This window comes from Artibeus jamaicensis, unplaced genomic scaffold (genome assembly GCF_021234435.1).
Source record: "Artibeus jamaicensis isolate MK-2021 breed Jamaican fruit bat unplaced genomic scaffold, CSHL_Jam_final contig_452, whole genome shotgun sequence".
NCBI classification, from domain to species: domain Eukaryota; kingdom Metazoa; phylum Chordata; class Mammalia; order Chiroptera; family Phyllostomidae; genus Artibeus; species Artibeus jamaicensis.
Genome location: NW_026521837.1, coordinates 13,839,273 through 13,859,607, shown reverse-complemented (window position 1 = coordinate 13,859,607; position 20,335 = coordinate 13,839,273). Strand labels below are relative to the sequence as shown.

The following is a 20,335-nucleotide window of genomic DNA, read 5'->3' as shown; positions in this document are numbered from 1 at the left end:
ATAATACCATTATTTTTATCATAAAGAGTAAATATTATGTTGGGAAGAAACAAAGGTTAAAAAGTGCAATGAATGCTATTTAAAATACAGGGGCAGTAAAAATGTTCTCTTTTACCAATAACTAATAGAATTAAGTTATACTCAGAGTAAAAAAAAAACTATAGTTAATATATCTTAGCGTTCTGATTACAGCTCTTATTTTAGCTCTTTGTAAGTTGATATTTCTTGGTAATATTCCCAGTTTCTATTGAAAGCTCTCCAATGTCCTCAAAAGCCAGCCCATCCTAATTAATTCTAGGTTCTCCCTGAGAATGTTTCAGATGTGAAGAGCAACTGTCTATCATTCAATATTATCTCCAGTGCTCTGGCAGCTTCTGGTAACAGCAGCTAGTCCTCCTTTAAGTGCCCGCAGGTGAGCCATTGTAGTGGCTGTTGGCCCTCCTACGAAGCTATTTGCTGTCATTACCTTCCTCTGGGTATCACCACTGCTACTGTCAGTTTGTGCCTTTTAAAGATCTTGGATAGAGTTGATTTGTGAGTCTAACAGAAGCTTGCAGTTATCCTCACTCTCAGCTTGAGTGTTGTTTTTACCCCCGGGGATACCAAAAAACCTGTGCTTATTCTGCAATGTCTTACAAAAACTTTTGTGAAGTAAGGCTTTTGGCTTTTATTTTTAGCTACTGCTACCTTCACCCACCACAAATACATATACCATTTCTCCTTGCCTCTGAATCACAGACATGGTGAGAAAAAAGCAAGCACAAATTGTTTATTGTGATAAATGTGCTTGGATTCTAAGTCAATTGTGAAGGAAGGGAAGAGCAGGCATAGGCACATAAAAATAAGAACTGAAGTGTGTAGTGTGTGTCTGTGTTGCTGTGCTTAAGGTGTACATCGTTGTGCTATAACATGTGCTACTTCATAGCTATGCCATCCAAGAACTAGAGCAAGAGGGAGTCGTGTTAGATGGAGTCTGCATTCATCAGAGGTAGATGGCTGGGGAATGCAATGGTTATTTAATGCATTCATTATACAATAAGCATTTTTTGGCAATTTACCAAATGGAAGGTAAAAACATCATATCAAAGTTATACATGATATAAAGCTATATAGCGCTGTAAAGGAGGTGACTACCCCTTTTACCTCAGGAGAAGGTGAAACACTGGAGTTGTCAATGTCTGGATTTTCAAACATACTGACTCTAAGAGCTGGTGCTTGGGCCCTTCAGTCTAATCTTGGACTAGTGCCTGGGGGTTTTGAGGAACCGCCCACTCCCCATGAAAGAGTGAGTCTGAAGATAAATTTGAGTGTCAGACACAATACTAAACTCTCATTGTCCCCTGTCTGTAATGACTGAAGTTTTATTACTCAGTCAGTATGTGTAGTGTCTGCTTTACTCTCTTCTCTTGGTATAAGTGCATTCCCAAGAGGCTACTAAACTCCTTACACAAGCAGATTTTGAGTCATTCTGACCCAAGATATTCCAAGTTATGCACGGATACTGGTATTGGATTTAGTTGAACTACAAACACAGCTATACCCATCAGTCTACAAGTATCTAAATAAATTACTCCAACTCCTTGTGTCTCTGTTTTTAAAAAGGATATTTTAAAAGCATAAACAGTCATCAAGATTCAGTTTTGTTATGATCTTTCATGGCCATAGTTAAGTTGAGAGACACAGACAATTATGGAGTTTATAATATCAAAAATAAGTTTGAATACTGCCTGTATTTAGAAAGCCACAAGAGAAGAATTTTACTCCCACACCAAGAACAGAAGCCACACAAATTACAAAATCAAAACCTTTTTAACTCATTGGAGATTCTTTAAGGCTGATGTTGTGAGGTAAGCAGGTAAATTGAACTCCAGAAGGGAATAAGTCTCTTGAGGAAATTCAGGACATATTGAATGTTGTACTTGCAGCAGATCATGGAAAAGAGATGAGGTAGGTGTGAGCACAGGTACATGCAGACGTGCAGGTGGTAATTGGAAAATGCTATGGGCTCATAACAACCATGTACTGCAGTCTTCTCTCATGCAAAGTGAAAATATCTTTTCTTTGAGGGGAAACTGAGAAAAAGTCTTTCACTTCATGTTCCCAGAACAACATCCACTACCACTGGGATAAGGATAAAAGCAGAAGCCCTCTGGCACTAATGGAAAAGCTAGAAACCAGTCCATGCTTTTGACCCAGGTGAAGATCTGTGGCTATTGGGGAACGGGAGGATCTTCCTTCCCCCATCCATCTCGCCCTGGTCATAGAGAAAGAGCAAGAAACCCACTAATATTGAAAAAAAAACCTTTATTGATTCAAAGCAAAAAGGTTGCCTGCTGTTCAGGTAAGGAGAAGATACATGCAAATACTCAAGACTCTTCATCAGTGCAAAGAAGTGTTGCACTTCCATGAGGAAGAGGAGCAGAAGCTTTGAGTCTCAGGTAAACAAGATCTGGTTAAGACTGACTAAAATAGGAGAACCAAGACATCTTGTATTCCATCAGGTAGAAAGCAGAATCAGTTACCTGTTGAGAGAGGAGAGTAACCAAACATGTGGTGCAGGTGAACACACCTGAAATCTGACAGTGGAGCAAGAACACTGGGAAAAATTCCGGATGTCAAGGCCCCACATTAAACAGCACATTAAGCACATATTCTACCACTGGGGCTATTCAAAGTCTGTGGTGCATTTAAGGCAATCATAGTAAACATGTAACCCAAACCAAACTGCTATTTAGGTAGACTAAAACTCTTATGTTAAGAGCAGGTCAGAAGAATAAATATGGCTTCTTCTAGGTATAAAAAATATTTATCTAACTCTCTACTATTCCTTTAATAAAAGTTTTGTTTTCAGTCAAAAAGTACAAGATAGGCTCTGGCTGGGTGGCTCAGTTGGTTGGAGTGTCATCCCATGAACCTAAAGGTTGTGGATTTGCTTTCCAATCAGGGCACATACCTAGGCTTCTAGATTGCAAGTTTGATCTCCAGTCAAGGAGCATACAAGATGTGACCAATCCTTGTTTATCTATCACATCAATCTCTCTCTCAAATCAATAAACATATCCTCAGGTGAGGACTTAAAAATTACAATAAAAATCAAGTCAAAACAATTCATTACTAAGCAATATATCAATCAAATGAACCAGAACAGAGATTAATGGTCCATATATTGGAACTATCAGACAAGGGCTTTGAAATAATTATAGTTAGTATATTGAGGGATTTAGGGAAGAAAGTTAAAATAGGAATGAAAAGAGTAAAAATATAATGAGAGAAATGGAAAAGGTTTAAAAAATGAGTCACATAGAAATGCCTGAAATTAAAGCCATCTAGCATTAAAAAGACAAAAGGAAGCAATGTACCAGGATTTGTGTAATATATATCCTCTGAGGAGAAAACACCAGGATGGCATTAACCATAGGAGAAATGTAGCAACAGGAATCCTTATAAGAGAAAGTAGAATGCAAGTCAGGGTATGCTGGAGCCATTAGACCACAGAGGAAGCTTGCGTGATTCTACAAGAAGGAAAGGAAAGAAGTCTGGGTAGAAGCTTCTTCCACATGTGGGGTATAAGGAAGCTCTCTAACAGAGCATAAAATGACATAAAAGAAGGTTCAGAATAATTTTGGTCATCAGCAGAAAAATGGAAACAACCTGTAGATGCCCTTTGTGTGAAAAATAATAAATTTAATGTGATATGAGCATATAACGGCAGACTTAGCACAATAAGTAACATATATATTTCCAAACATGCATTTACATTTGAATAAGAAAACTGACAATGCATTACCAATTTGAAAACCCATGCATTTTAATATACTAGAAATAGTAACAAAAAGTAAAAGGAATAGGACTGGAGAAGTAGAAAAAAAGAAAAATAAAGTATAATTAAAATAAATTAAAGGGAGACTTTGGACATAATAATGTCATGAACTTAAGTCTGTGTGAATTTCTTGGAAAAATAGAAAGAGAAAGAGCTGTCTGTGTTTTTTCCTTCAAATTTAAGAACCATTTTCTGATTTCTCAAAAAGGGAGGTGAGGGTATTAGCATATCTGCCCTTCTTTCTACCTTCATCTTCACTAATCTTTACCTTTACTTTTATATTGTCAACGTTGATAATATTAATATTCTCTTCAGCATCTATTTTTTGTCTTTCACATTTTGTGTACAAGTTGACTCTAAACAATTGCAGCTGCCAGAGAGCGTTTGCATCATTGTGAGCATGTAAGTAGTATTCTTTGCAGTCAGGTGCCTTCCTGGGTTTATGTCTTCTCCTCTAATCATCAAATGTGAACAACTAAGCCACTAAAATGGACGTGTTCCTTGGATCCATGTTGAACAGATTGATATTTCCTACTTAGTATCAACTACAGGATATCTGGAGCCATTTTTATTTGCATCGTCTTTGGATGATGATTTTTTGGAGGTAAGAGACTTTCAATTTTTTTTGTTTATAATTTTTTGAGATAGAAACATATGCTCTTTACTAATTCATTGATATCACCATTTTCACTTTACTTGTTACTTTACTTGTTAGGTGGAAGTAGTCCAATATTTTTGACATTATTTTTAGTATAGATTTTTTTAACTTCACATAGAAAAAAGCTTTAATGGAAAAACACTAAAAAAACAAAATAAACACTAAAATAAGAGATTAAACACATAAGAATTTATATAGGAATGTGTGCTTAGTAATTAAATGTGTGATTAAGAAATAATATATGATCCTATGAAATAGCTTATTTTATAATTAGTGATTTTTTGAAAATGAGCACATATATTGTGCACTCACTAGCTGATATGCTATGTGCTAAAAGTTTTACACATCTCATCTCATTTATTTTTCACAACATTTCTAGTTGTGGAGTTTAATCATGGTTTCCAATGAATAGATGAAAGGAGACTTGAAGTGTTCATATAGGTTTTTTGAAGGGCACACAGCCTAGGAGGTAATATGATTCTGGATATCATGATCTGAGGCGTTAAAGATCTAGGGGTGTTGCCAACATAAACTTTTTCATTTGTTAGGGTTGTAGGTTTCTGTATATGGTAGTTTGCTAGGGCCGCCATAACAAAATGTTGCAGAATGGAGCAGGAAGTCCAAGATCAAGGTGTGAACAGGCGTGGTTTCTTCTGAGGCCACTCCCCTTGGCGTACAGGCCTTCTTGTTATGTCCTCACATAGTCATCTTTCAGTCTGTGTTTTCTGTATCTTAATCTTTTCTTCTTACAAGGACTCCAATAACAATGGATTAGGAATCATTCAAAAAACCTAATTTTCTTAATCTCCTTAAAGATCTGCTGTATCTAAAATATAGTCACATTTTGAAGTACTAGGGGTTAGGACTTCATAATTTGGGTGGGACACAATTCGGCTCATAACATTAAATATTCTTAATATATTGATGGCAACTAAGAGTAGAGCAATTAAGAAAACAGACTCTAAACACATTTGCCCAGGTACAGTCCTGTTCTGTGGGATTTTCCTAATCTATGCTAGATTTCTCCACTTATAAAATGGGAATAAGAGTATAGCCTTTAGAATATAACCTAGTGCATAGTAACTAGTGAATAAAATTTAGCTTAAAATAAATCTTTACAAAAAGTAAATAATTTCTGAATAGATTATATAAACATGGCAGAAAGTTGTTCGCCCACATATACAGTGGAAAAATTATACCATAAATCATAATTCTATCCCATACTGCCTGAATTTATATTCTTATATTTTGAGAAATTTACAAGATCCATGGGGTCAAAATTAAAATTTAGCTTAATAATAAATATGTAATAAAATTGTGACATACAATAACAAATTATATTAGCAAGACCTAATTTGATGAATTAATTTTTAACAATTATTCATAATAAATATGGTATTAGCACCTAACTATTTTTGAGAATAGAGGACAGAGTGCTGTTAAATTATTTTTAAAAACCAAACAACCAATCATTTTGTAAAAATAAAAAAAAAGAGCTTCTGTCGTGAGTGGCACACGTAAAGCAGCTTGATTGTTCTACGTGTTGAATCAACATCGAGAGATTTCGGAAGCATAATTTTTTGGTACCTGGGCAGCTAAGTGATTGTTGGTCCTGGCGCCCTTGACATTCTAAAGGAGAAGAAAAAAAGATGTTTAAAATATTTTTATGGATCAAATATATTATCAAAGGAATTATTTTATTTGTTTGTCTGTACATTTTATCTTATAAAGCTAAAAAATGAAAAAAAATTAATTTCCTGAATTCAAAACATCAGTTCATCTTTTAAAAAAGTGCCTTTATTTCATACCTAAAAGGGACCATAGGTTAACTTAGGTTAACAGAATTCACTGGTAAAAAGATTCAGAAAACGAAAGTACATAGAATATTATTCTATATTTCAGGAAAGAGTCTAGTATCTCTAAATTTATATCCAGAGCTATTTTTTAATCCACTAAATGTATTTGAGTCCTCTTGAAGAACTGTTGAACAGCCTAGAATCTTCCACTATTACTTCGCGTGGGTGAATGTGTACTTTGTGTCCCTGTCTCTGTATTTCTTGACTGACTCTAATGGAATTTTTATTTATATATTTTTGTTTTTTAGACTTCTGTTTGCTTTTAATTAAACAATGTTAGGGATAAAAGTAACTGCATTTTATCTAGTAATTCTCCTTATCCTAAGAACCCATAAAAAAGTAGAAAAGTAACATTTTCAGGATTTACATGTGCCAGGCATTTAACACATATATTTCATTAAAAGAAATGAAGTGCCTCTGAGATGATTAAATAAATAGTAATTATCAGAATTAGAGTGATCGCTGTAAGTCTCATAAAGACTTGGTGACTATATTCATGTCTATTCATATCCTGCACATTTTTTAATTGGACTCTTTTTGCTATGGAGTTATATTCATTCTTTATATATCTTGAATCTTAGCCCCTTATCAGATATATGATTTGCTGTGCAGAAGCTTTTTAGTTTGATGTAATACTACTTTATTTTTGCTTTTGTTGCTTTTGTTTTTGGTGTTAAATTTAAAAAAATTATCACCACGGCCTAGGTCAAAGAGCTTACCACCCATGTTTTCTTATAGGAATTTTATGGTATTAGAGCTTATATTAAAGTCTTCAATCTGCTTTGTATAAATTTTTGTGTATGGTAAAGAGTGGTGGTCCCATTTCATTTCTTTGTTGCTGTCCAGTTTTCCCAACACAATTTATTGAAAAGACTCCTTCCCCCATTATATATTCTTGGTTGCTTTGTTGGAAATAAATTGATCATATGTGTATAGGTTTATTTCTGGTCTCTCTCTTCTGTTTCATTGATCTATGTGTCTGGTTTTATGCTAATACCAAACTCTTTTAATTACTAAAGCTTTGTAATATACTTTGAAATCAGGGAATGTGATGCCTTCAGCTTTGCTATTCTTTCTCAAGACTGGTTTGGCTACGTGAGGTATTTTATAGCTTCATGCAAATTTTAGGATTGTTTGTTCTACATCTGTGAAAATGTTAGTGGAATTTTTATCAGGATTGCATTGAATCTATATTTTTGGGGGTGGTTTGGGTATTTTAACAATGCTACACCTTTTAATCCATGAGCATGACAAGTTTTTTCATTTATTTGTGTGTTTTTAAGCATCTTTCATCAATGTTTTATTGCTTTCAATATTCCAGTCTTTTACTTCCTTGGTTAATTTTTTCCTAGATTTTTTATTCTTTTGATGCAATTATAAATGGAATTGTTGTCTTAATTTTTCATTCTGATAGTTCATTATAGTATATAGAGATAAAACATATTATTGCATATTGGTTTTGTGCCCTGTGACTTTATTAAATTTGTTTATTAATTCTAATAGTTTTTTAATGAAATCTTTGGGATTTTCTTTATACAGAATTATGTCATCTATAAATAATGACACTTTTACTTCTTTCTTTCCAATTTAGATACGATTTATTCTTTTTTCTTACCTAATTGCTCTGGCTAGGACTTCTAATATTTTGTTGAATAAAAGTGGTGAGAGTTGGCATTCTTGTCTTTTTTCCCTTTGATATTGCAGAAAATATTTTGAGCTTTTCATCATTATGTATATTTACCATGTGTTTGTCATATATGGCCCTTATTATATTTAAGTTCATTTTCTCTGTGCCTGTACTGTTGAGAGATTTTATCATAAATAGTTTTTGAATTTTGCCAAATGCTTTTTCTGCATCTTTTGAGATTATCAGAATATTTTCATCCTTCATTGTGTTAATGCGGTATACCACATTGACTGATATGCAGATGTTGAACAATCCTTGCATCTCTAGAATAAGCCCCACTTGACCATAATGCATGGTTTTTAATGTATTGTTGAATTCAATATGCTAATATTTTGTTGAGAATTTTTGGGTCTATGTCTATCAGGGATATTGGCCTATAATTTTCTTTTCTTGTGGCATCCTCTCTCGTTCTAAAATAAGGGTAATCCTGACCTTGTAAAATGAGCTTGAAGTATTATATTTTGCCATGTATACTGAACATGTTTTGCCCAAATTTTGAGGGAAAAATAAGTATGTGCATTATAGGTGGAAAGTACTAATTCTGTGTCTATACAAATGTTTTTTAATTCTTTTATTTATGGTTATGTGTTAAAAGTGTAACTCTGGAAAGCAATACTAATATCTGTATATAAAATAATACCCTGGAATATAATAATCAGTTTTGTTCCTAAATATGAATAAATAAAAATTGAATTAAAATGAAAGAGTTTTTTCCTGAAAGTTTGAGCCAAAAATGTGGATGTGCATTATACACAGTAAAATATGGTAATTGCCTCTTCTTCAATTTTTTGGCAGAGTCTGAGAATAAATGATATTAATTTTTCTTTGAATGTTAGGTGAAATTCATCAGGGAAGCCATCTGGTCTAGACTTTTGTCTTTTGAGAGGGTTCTGATTACTGATTTAACTTTTCACCTGTAAATGATCTGCTCAGATTTTCTATTCCATTAAGATTCAGTCTTGTTGGCTGTAAGTTTCTAGAAATTTATACATTTCCTCTACTTTGTATAATTTGTTGCTGTATATTGTTTATTTTAGTCTCTTATGATCCTCTCTATTTCTGGTGTGTCAGTTGTAATATCTCTTTCATTTCCCAGTTTACTTACTGGAGTCTTGTCATAGTGAATCTAGCTAAATGTTTGTCAAATTTATTTATTTTTTCAAAGAAACAGATTTTAGTTTTATTAATATTTGTATTGTCTTTTTAGTCTCTATTTTATTTATTTCTGCTCTAATATCTGTTATTTTTATTTCTAACTTAGTGCTTTTTTGTAGGGGCTAAAATTATTAATACTTCTCCTACAGCCTTCTTAGTTCTCCTAGCTGTGCTGTCAGGGGAGTGCGGCTGTGTTATGGCACTGTGTGGAAAGCATTTCAGAGACCCATGTGGGAGGTGTGGAGTCTTATCTCATAAATTTAGTAGGATACATTTGTGTTTTCATTTGTATATTGAAGTGGAAGTAAACATAAAGGGCTGTCTTGGGTTCAGCTCATTGGCTGCCTTCAGCAAAGCCAAAACAAAGGCCGGTGTCCAGAGTTTTTGTTTCATATTAAAGCTTAGTCCTTTGAAGTCTTGGATCCCATTCAGGTAGCTTAGCACTGTTCCTGGCTGTGCTGCTCTACCCAGGCTCCTGCCTGGAGCTTGGATTCAGAATTCATGTAGCTGTCAGTGGTACACCTGCTAGACCTGCAAGGTTACCACAATGAGAACTTGTGAACAAATCTGGTATGCTAGAAATTTAGGAGAGATAGAGACGAGAAGAGCCAGAAATTCTGAAAGAAGTGCCTTTATTTGATGTTGCGCTTATAGGCCACCCGAGGCTGGACAAACCGCAGCCTGGGTGGGGGGCGGGCAAGAACGGGTTTTTTTTTAAGAAAAAGCATGGGGTTTGTGGAGGAATGAGGGAGGTGTGATTCTCTTCTTTTGGGCAGGTGCCTCAGGGTTTCAGAATGTAAGCCAGGACAATGAATTAGGTAAAGGGCCAGCTGTTTCCAAGTTTAGGAAGGTCAGTATGACCACCAGCCATTGTGGCTGGAGTCAGATGACTGTTGTAAGAAGTGGGAGTGAGTTTCGATTAAACCGAGGGCTATGGAGTGAGTCAGGATAACTGAGTCATAAGCAATCCAGAGGGTTGGAAAACTGGCCTGACTGGATCATGAGTAGTCTGGCTGGTTGGAACACTGGCCTGACCCTTTCAGGGTGAGTATGTGTTCCCATGTGAGATAATATAAGCTGAGTTATATTATCTGAAGTTGGGATGGACTGAGTGCTTTGTCAAAATAAGTGAATTGCTAAAATTTTTTAAGCTTCTGATTGCTCTGCCTCTTGGCCAATCCACTATTTCCCCAGGCTAGACTGACAGGTCTCTATGGTTGTCACTTTGGCTTCTATTGCCTGCGTGCTTACCTCCTCTCGCTGTCCTCAACAGTTTGATACCTGAGGGAGGGCTGATTCCTACTGAGGGGGAAGGAGGGTGTTAATACCCTTTGCAGAGAAATGCTGCAATCTCCTGGAATACATGAAGCTGTAGTTTCCTGGTGAGACAAGCCAGCTTATGATTCTAGTTGATTATGTTTAGTGAGATCTGTTCCCTTTGCTTCTTTCCTTTATTAATAATGAGATAACTACCTATGGTAATAGCTGTGCTGATAATCAAATTAACAGAGACAAATTACCAGAAGAAATTCAAATTTTTAATACATGAGCATGGGGGTGGTTCACAAAGCATGAACATTCCAAAGACAATGAGGCAATATTGGGTTTATGCAACATTTTGGACAAAAAGAAAAGGGGGTGGGGGATGGGATACTTGATTTCAGAAGTGGGAATGGATAATTTGCAGGTATTTGAGGAAGAGCAGACCCTACATAGCAAGTAAATTCCTGCCAGGCAACTCAGAAACAATGGGACCCAGTGGGTTTCTAGCTAACAGGTCCCTGGCCGAAGCCCTCTTATTGAACATACTTAATTGAAATGAGGCTAAAGCAAACATCCTAAGATTTCCTTCCTGAAGCAGGTTTTCTGTCTGAATCTCTTGGGCAGGAAAGGGGACAGCGTCCTGGTTTCTTTCTAAGTCTTGTTTCTTAATAAACAAGTTAAAATCAGTATCCCGAAAAGGTAGTTTAAGGGTGAGAAAACTTTGGTTTCTTTATTTTAGATTTCCTTAACATGTAAAGTTAGATTGCTATTTAATACCTTTCTTCTTGAGGTAGCCATTTACTGCTTTGAACTGCTCTCTTAGAACTGGTTTTGCCTCATCTTGGAAAGTTAGTATGACATAATTCTATTTTATTTTCTATCAAGGTATTTAAAAATATTTTATTTATTTATTTTTAGAGAAAGGGAGAAAAACGTCAGTGTGTAGTTGCCTCTCATGCACCCCCTACTAGAGACCTGGCCCATAACACAGTCATGTGCCCTGACTGGGAATTGAACCTGCAACGCTTTGGTTCACAGTCCTATACTCAATCCACTGAGCTACCCAAGCCAGGTCCTTGTATCAAGGTATTTCTGATTTCTCTTTTTTTTTTTAAGATTTTATTTATTTATCTTTAGAGGGGAAAGGAAGGAGAGAGGGAGAGAACTGGCCTGCAACCCAGGCATGTGCCCTGACTGGGAATCGAACCGTGGTTGCTTGGTTCCCAGGCCCGCGCTCAATCCACTGAGCTATACCAGCCAGGGCTGATTTCTCTTTTGACTTACTTGGCCTCTTGGTTTTTCAGTAGCCTGTTGTTTAATCTCTACATATTGGTGACTTTTTTAATTTTCTTTGTATATAGTTTTATACCATGGTGTTCTGAAATGATGCTTGATATGATTTCAACCTTTTAAAATTTAGTAAGACTTGATTTGTGATATAAAATATGACCTATTTGAAAAAATTCATGTGCCCTTGATAAAAAATGTATGCTGTATTGCTTTGTACGGAATGTTCTGTAAATATCTAAGTGCATACAGTTTAATGTGTTTTTAAGGCTGCTGTTTCCTTATTGATTTTCTCTCTGAATGATCTATCCAGTGATGTAAGTGGGATTTTAAAGTCCCCTACTATTGTTACCGAGCAGAACTGGGGCCCATCCACATGTCACCTTGGTGTAAGCCAACAATTAATACTGGTAGAAGCATGTCTTTATTTACAACATTCCAACCTGGGGGAGCTTAGCACGCTCATACTCTGAGCCCAGTTTTCCCACAAGACCCAGCACTTTTCATGCACTGCACCAGGCAATGAGCCACAAACACTGAAAGTTCCCCATTTCCTTATGCTAAGACAGCTGCTCAGTTTCCCAGTCCTCTCTGGAAGGTACCAAAGTCACCATCCTCATGCACCAGCTCTCTTCTTCAGCATCTGGGTTACATGTTCATCAGCCTCTGTATAATAATCCAGAAAAGCATGTGCTGTGCTGCACTGGATCGTGGTGAAACTCAGGAAAGGCACAGGTCTTAAAGGCCAGGTAAAATCCAGCTGTGAGACAGCATCTCCTTCCAACCCTCCTTCTCCTTTCTAAGCCACGCATCAGAGAGCAAGAGTGAAAATGGCTCCCGAGCTCAGTCTGAATCCTGATACCTCCTCTGTAACCCCATTTCCAGCTCCTTCCACAATCGACTACATCTGCCCATTTTCTGTTATCTTCCGTCTTTCTCTGGCTGCTATTGTTAGTCTTGGCAGAGGTGCAAGAAACACCTTCTTGTTTGTGGGCAGACACAGCAGCTGGCAAATCACTTACAGCTATGAGTTTAAGTCATGCCCATCTCCCTGGTCCCAAGTGTGGCAGGCAAACTATTTAGCATGACTGTGAAGCTAGCCAGCTGGTGTTGATATACAAAGGACCTCTCAACCAGCCTGTCCCCTTCCTCATGCCACAGCCATGGCTGTAGAGGCTTGGGGAATTTTTTTCTGTTTTCTTTTCTCTATATTCCTGGGGTGGGGATGGGGGAGAGGAGCTTCTCAGCCTACACCCCATCCTGAGCCTCAGTCCACACTGTTATACTATTATCGTATGGTGGTGTATTCCTCCCCTTTTTTAATATTTGCTTCATATGTTTAGGTTCTCTTATGCTTGGTGCATATGTATTTGCGAAGTTATATCTTCTTGTTGGATTGAGCTTTTTATCATTATGTAATGGCTTACTTAGTCTCACATTGCATTCTTTGTTATGAAATTGTATTTGTCTGGTGTAAGTAAAACTATTCCAGCTTTCTTTTGGTTTCTTTTTGCTAGCAATATTTTGTTTGACCCCTTTGCCTGTAGTCTGCTTGTGTCCTTACACCTAAAGTAAATCTACTGTAGGCAGCTTATAGAAAGGTCTTCTGTTTTCTTATCCATTCTTTCACTCTATGTCTTTGGTTGGAGAATTACATTTATTTACATTTAAAGCAATTTTTGATAAGTATGTGCTTATTGCCATTTTAAAAATTGTTTTCTGGCTTTTTTCGTAATTCCTCTATGTTTCCTTTTTCATCTCTTGCCTTTATTTCTTTCGGTTTGATGACTTTCTTAGTAATATTGATGGGAGACTCAGGAAAGTTTTAATTTTAGGTAAGAGTTAATATGCTTAGTAATGAATGCATGCAAAAAGCTGTTGTTTCCAGAACTGAGGCTATGGCCCACCCTGACTCCAGGAGACCACAAGCAATTCGACCTCTGTGCCCCAGGAGGGGGCTGCAAACACTCAAGATGGTATCTGAGCCACTGTGTTCCCAGAAGAGACATTGTGCTGTGGAGGACACGGATAAAGAACCACCCAGGGCACGGGACACGGGACATAGGACGTAGGTAGAAAGTCTCCCAGGACACAGATGCTCAGGGCATAGATAAAGAATCATTGGTCAACACATGAACAGACACTAGGGAGATTGTCAGACTGCAGTTTTTATCTGATGAACGTTTTTTTCTGCATTCCAAATCCCTTACCTACACTTTTGCCCTCCTTATAAAAAGGCTGGCTTGAAATGAAATGTATGACAGTCTGTGAGGGTACATACCCTGCTGCCTTCTCAGATCGCCCGCGTCTGAATAAACCACTCATAAAGATTCAGTCTCTGTCCCTACTTACTGGTTCCTGTGGTGCCAGGTAGCATGAGTGGCCGGCTTTTCTGGTTTCGGTATGTTTATATTTCTTTCTCTTTTGTATATTTATCACAGGATTTTTCATTATAGTTACCATGAGACTTATATAGAACAACTGATATTTATAAGTTTTTTTCATGTTGATAGCAACTTAAGTTTAACTTCTTTTAAAAGTTCATTACTAACCACCACTACCCTCAAAGTTTTATGGTTTTGATGTCGCATTTTACATTTTTTATCTTGTGTATCTTTTAATTGTTGTAATCATAATTATTTTACTATTTTTATCTTTTAACTTTCATACTAGCTTTATAAGTGCTTAACCCACTACTTTTATCATATATTTACTTTTCCAGTGAGATTTGTTCCTCCATATGTGTTATTGTTATTAGTTAGAGTCCTTTCTTTTCAGCTTAAAGAAATCCATTTACCATTTTTATAAGGCTGGCGTACTGATGATAAACTCCTTTAGATTTGTTTGTCTGGAAAACTCCCCTTCACTTCTGAATGATAACTTTACAGGCTAGAGTATTATTGGTTGGGAGTATATTTCTTGCAGCTCTTTGAATATGTCATGCCACACATTAAAAGTATGGAAAGATATACGGTATCCCAGTACTTCAAAATTAAGCCCCACTGGCCACTAGAGACAGCGGATCTGGAGGTATTCCCTGGGCAGCAGTCACAAAAGTCAGGGCTATAGACAGATATGTAAACTTTTCTCTGTGTGATGCTGACAGACTGGAGCAAGGCAGAGTGCATGCGTCGAGATGGCATCCACAGACTAGGTGTCTTAAGAGCAGCTCTGTTGGCCTTTGAATGCTTGCCAAATCTGAAGCCTGCCCCTAAGGTTGAAACTCCAGGACAAGCAGAGAGGCCTCCTTCACAGAAAGACTCCTTGTTCCCAGAGGCACCAGACATAAAAACCAGAGCACCAGATACATGTAAAGCTCCCCCACAGAGACACTGGTATTCTGAAGTTGGCAGAGGGTGAGTGTGAAGATAACGCCTACCCTCCATGGTCCCTGAAATAGATGGCAGTCAGCAGCCCCTAGGTGCTTTTATAATGAGAAGCCTAACCTTAGGGTGCAGTTGTGATGATTAGCTCACAGGCCTTCACAGAAAGCCTGAACTCCTGGGTGGATGCCTCCTACTGTATCCTGAGGGTGGCAGCAGTTTAAGAACTCTTTCTTCATTGGTTACAGTCCCATGGGATGCACCAAGTCTAAGCCCAGTGGCCACCAAAGGTAGGTGATTTGAAGCGTCTTCTGGCTGCAGATGCAAAACTCAGGGCACCAGACCAGTGTATGAGCTCCTTTCTACGTGACATCAATTGTTACAGTTTCATAGGATGAGGAATGCAAACTCCACTGGCATCCACAGCCAAGAGATCAAGAGACATTCCCTAGGTGCCAGCTGCAAAAAACTGGAGCACAAGATGTGTGTAAAATCTCTCTTCCGGGAGATACTGATGATCTGGAACATGGCAAAGGGAAAACCCAACTACGTGCCTGCCAGTCTATGAAGTAGAGTGTTTCAGCGAAGTCCTAGGTGTGTGTGTTACATTAGACGCCTGCCCGCCAGGAGGATGTTCTTGCATAATCAAGGGAGCTTCTCTGACTTTGAGTCCATTGGCTGCCCCTGGCCTGGCCCTGGGGCAGTGAGACCAAGCTTAGAGTGCTTTCTCAGATCACTTCAGTCTTGCTGGTTTTCAGTGTTAAATGTTTTGAGGGCTTGTCTCTTATGTGGATGTCTTAAACGATGGGATGTTCAAGGTGGGGTATGAATTCTTTGCTCTTATGAGAGACACTCCAGGTTTTTAGTTCCTTCCCGGTTGGGGGGGTCACTGTGTCAGAGCGGGGGTTTATGGGAAGATTGTTTCCTGGCTTCTCCTACCTGCTTCAATGCCGTTTTGTTCTTAATTTCCCAATATGTACTTGCCATTCAGCCAGCTTTTAGTGGTTTTTTGTTTTGTTTTTATGCGGTAATTTTGTCATAGGTAGCTGTAGACTCAGTGTGTCCTTGGGAGAGTGTGAGTTTAGGATCTTTCTACATCACCAGGATCACCAGGATCTTTCTACAACTTGAACCAAAACCCCCATATTAATTCATCCTTAATATTACATCCATGGGGCTTTGCAGGAGAACAGAAGAGAATACCACTCAAGCAGTGAGTTTTGGAAGCTTATCTATTATCTTAATAGGGGGAGGGGAGGCGGGGTGAAGGCAACTTAGGGAAGAATGAATGATTTTAGGAAAGATGAATGGGGCCTCTGAGTGGACGGGAAGTATGACTATTTGTGACAAAGTTGGTCTGAGTGTGGTGTGGACTTCTAGTGTCTTCTCCTCTAAAGACTGTCGATCTTCTCTTGTTTATGGTGCTGTTACTGAACAGCAAGTGGGGTTCTACTGCTCACTACCCAATAGGCAATCTCTGGAGGCAGAGGTTTGGTGAAAAAAAAGAGAGGGTTATTTACTCAAAAGTTACACAATTTTGGAAGAATGACATGCTTCTGCCTCAGAACCCATTTCCTTTAAAGCACCCAAAGACAAATAACCCCGACACCCTTTGGCAGATAAGTTCAAAGATGTGACTCCATTTAAAATCCCATCCTTTGGGAAACACAGCTGGCTGCAGCCCCATCATCCAGGTGGTTTAGCTGGTTCTGGACTGCAGTCTGGGTTTGGGTGTCTAGGAGTTTGCAGCTTGTCTGGAGTCCTGCTTGTTGTGAGCTGCACTTCCCTCTGCTCCTGCCCGCGGGGCCCAGTGCACCTGGGCCCTCTGGCCTTCGGCCATCAGCTCACCAGTGCACCCCCGGACCCAGCCTAGCAGGACTGCATAGCACAGTGCCAATAGCGGTCACTACCACTGCTTCTCACTCTGGGAGGGGCTTGGTTGGTTGCCAGACCATGTGGTGGTCTCCACAGCCTGCTGGCCAGGGAACACTAGAGCCACCTACCAGGCCAGGGAGGGGAACCACTAGGGATGAAACTCTGCCTACCTTCCCTTTAAATCTCACGTGCTCTGGGCTTTCTAGCCCATTCCCGCTGGATGGGAAGGTCTGCATCTCCCCCTGACCACCATGATGAACTCCAGGACACACTCCAGCCTGCACAAACTCTGTACCCAAGGGTGTGGAAATCTGTCACTCGCCGGCTGCTGCACTTCCCAACCCCTCCCTTCTCCAGGGCCTGTGCAGGCTCTTGCACGGCTCTCCAGCAAACTTGCCAGCTCCCCTGTAACAACACCACCAGGGAAGGCACTGATGATAATTGAGTTAATTATGGAGGATTTATCTTTAGGCAGTTAAGAGGAAAAGTTCAGAGAAAGCCTCCCCCAGCATCTGCTGTTTTACAAAGTGTCTTCAAGCTCAAATAATCAATACACTCAAGTGGCAGAATTGGGATGACATTTCCTGAATTCCTTCAAAATGAAGAGAATTGCCTTTTTCTTATCTAGTGTGTATTGCCTTCTTCATGTGTGTAGAGAATAAAGTATTCTGATAATTCAAATTCATTTTTAAAGAGGTTTAACTTTTATGTGGGTACACAAAATATACTTAATAATATTTCTAAAAATGATAATAGATGCTCCTGATATAGATGCAATTAAATGTGGGATTTTTTAAGATTTCTAAATATTTAGCTGTTTATTTCCCCAAAATTTTGAACTAATGAAAAGGTTACCAGAATTGTACCAAGAAAAAATATATATCCCTTACTCTGGTCTAGCAATTAGTACAGTTTGTTATACTTGCTGTTCCATTTTCAAACACATATTATTACTATTTTTATGAACCACCCTTTGGAGACAATGCATGTAATATGTACTTTTTCTGTTTAATTTTACATATTTATCATCTTTGATCATGATAAAACTCATATATATGAATGATGTACTGCTTTTTCATATAAACTACTGATCTATTTATTACTCATCCAAAGCATTTGTTGAGTACCTAATATGTGGCTATTGTGGTGAAGAAATCAGGTAAATTTCCTGTTCTTATATGTTTCACAAAGGAAAAAAGTACAATAAATGTATGATGACAGTTATGGTGATGAAATAAAATTGCTGTGCATGCAGAATAAACAAGAGCATCTAATATACTTCATATATCTGTAAATCTGGGGAAAGATGCATTTAAGCAAAGACTGAAAGAACCAGTAGGCAACGCAGAAGAGGGGCCGTGTGCGGAGTGTCAGAGGTGAGACAATATGCCCAACCCCATGAGTAGTTAGATCCATGCACTGTGGTCCAATTCTATTAGTTAAATAATGTGAAATATGGTGATCACTCACGGTTATTTCTTTATGTACATGAAGAAATCAAAGGTAAGATCATTTGACTATTATCTGTAGCAACAGAAGCAGGAATGTTTATATGTTTCTTTTGTTTACTAATGAAAACTCTGAGAAAGACTGATGCTTTTGGAAGGTAGTACAGTTTGCCTCCTGTTGCAATTTAATCAGATAGGGGAGGAAGTCGAGACATAGCAGAAGAACTTGGAAGAATGACTTGCAGCAAGGCAGCTTAGGTCTTTTCTTGGAAGATAAGATGTCCCCGTGACTTGCATAAATTAATGTCCCAGATGAGCACCCTCTCCTGCAGAAGGGAGACGAGTGACCACCAGCAGAGCAGGAAGCAATGCCTCCATCCACTGAGCCACCATTATGGAAGGCAGCCAAGCAGAGAGGACTTCAGTCAAATGGACTGACCAAAGGCACTGATTTTACCCCTCCGAGCACAACCAGAGATGCCTCAGGATAACCTCAGGCCTTTCTTTTTATGGTATGACTTGAGACTGTGGATCCCTGTAAAGTTGCTCATTATCAGGACATGTCTACTGCAAATTGTGTGTTTCAGCATTCTGTGTCAGAGCAGAAGACAGGCATATGATATCTCACTCCAAGTCTTCCCTGGACAAAAGTAAGCTTGAGATTCTGTGCTGCAGGCACTCTTTATGAAATGGACTCTTAAACATCTGGAGGAATGTGAATGCTTGCATGGAAATATAAGATGTGTGAAACTCAGGCATACATGTGAAAATGTAAACACACTTAAAATTACATATGAATACTAATGCCTTTAGTGAAAGCAAAATATCAAAGCAAATCTCTGATGAGTCTTCCAGCTATAAGTACTCTGCAATTATAAATGTATAAATATGTACTTACTATTTCTGCTAGTGTCTTTGCTATAGTGTCATAGTAATTGTTTATTTTTTGTATCTTCGATTTAAAGGTAGACCCATGTATTATTTTCCTGTATACTTAGACTGCCCAATATAGTAAGGTGTACTAGCTAATCTGTGGATGAATAAATCCGTTCAATTGTCCCAAGGTCCTGTGTTGATTGGTATTGATTGAACCGAATTATTGGAATTACTACACATGATAATTAGATCATCACTATCATCTAGACAAAAGATACTAGATTTTATAATCCCTAGTATTTTAAGTAAGAGACTATAACTATTTCAATAAACTAAATTTGTATAAAATTAATAGGTTAAGGTTCTGCTCACTCTTACCTCTACCTGTGTTTTAGAGTTAGAAGCACATGTTCAGAAAACTTTCAGGAAAGGGATACAATTAATTTAAATTTAGTTTCTGGAGACAACATTTACTAAGTGTTGAAAGAGTTTGCTACTGAAGAGCAACTGGAACTTTCCTCATTCTCCTGGTCTGCCTCACAAGGGTAAGGTGATAAAAAGTAGGTAAAACTTCCCAGTTGATGGATCACATTACAATGAACCACACAGAGCCCTCCATGCAGCTGGCTAATGACGTTTTACTTCCCAACTGTAATGAGAATAAAGAAAGAGCAGTATGTTTCACAGGACTGGGTCATCCAGTATCCTGACCACGCTGGAGTTGAAGCTGAGATGAAATGTTTAGCAACCCTAACTTATTATCTCTGCAAGCTGAGTTCTAAAGGTCAGGGTCATTAGCAGTGACTTCTAAAGCAATTTAATGCATGCTTCGTAGAAGTGGTCAAAAAAGATCTTTCTAAGTGAAGGAAATGCCACACCATTTACTTTTAGGGGCTCAGTTGCAAAAAGACTAGAATGTTAATATGGGGAAAATGATTGTTTTAGCCGGATGTTTTTCAGGAAGTTGATTAGCATTGCTGGGAATTATTTGTATTTAATTATTCTTTTATTATGTGTAGATGAAAAGTTTTTAAAGTTAGTTTTTTGTAGGAATATTTTAAACTTGAACTTTTCCTCATTTTATTTT

At 37.9% G+C, this 20,335-nt stretch overlaps 1 non-coding gene across 1 annotated transcript; it reads left to right on the top strand.

The window, feature by feature from the left end:
• Positions 1-5,966: 5,966 nt before the first annotated feature.
• On the top strand, positions 5,967-6,101 carry LOC119049919 (U11 spliceosomal RNA). The gene has a single exon (XR_005082639.2). It is a non-coding gene; the product is annotated as a U11 spliceosomal RNA (small nuclear RNA).
• The last annotated feature ends 14,234 nt before the right edge of the window (positions 6,102-20,335 follow it).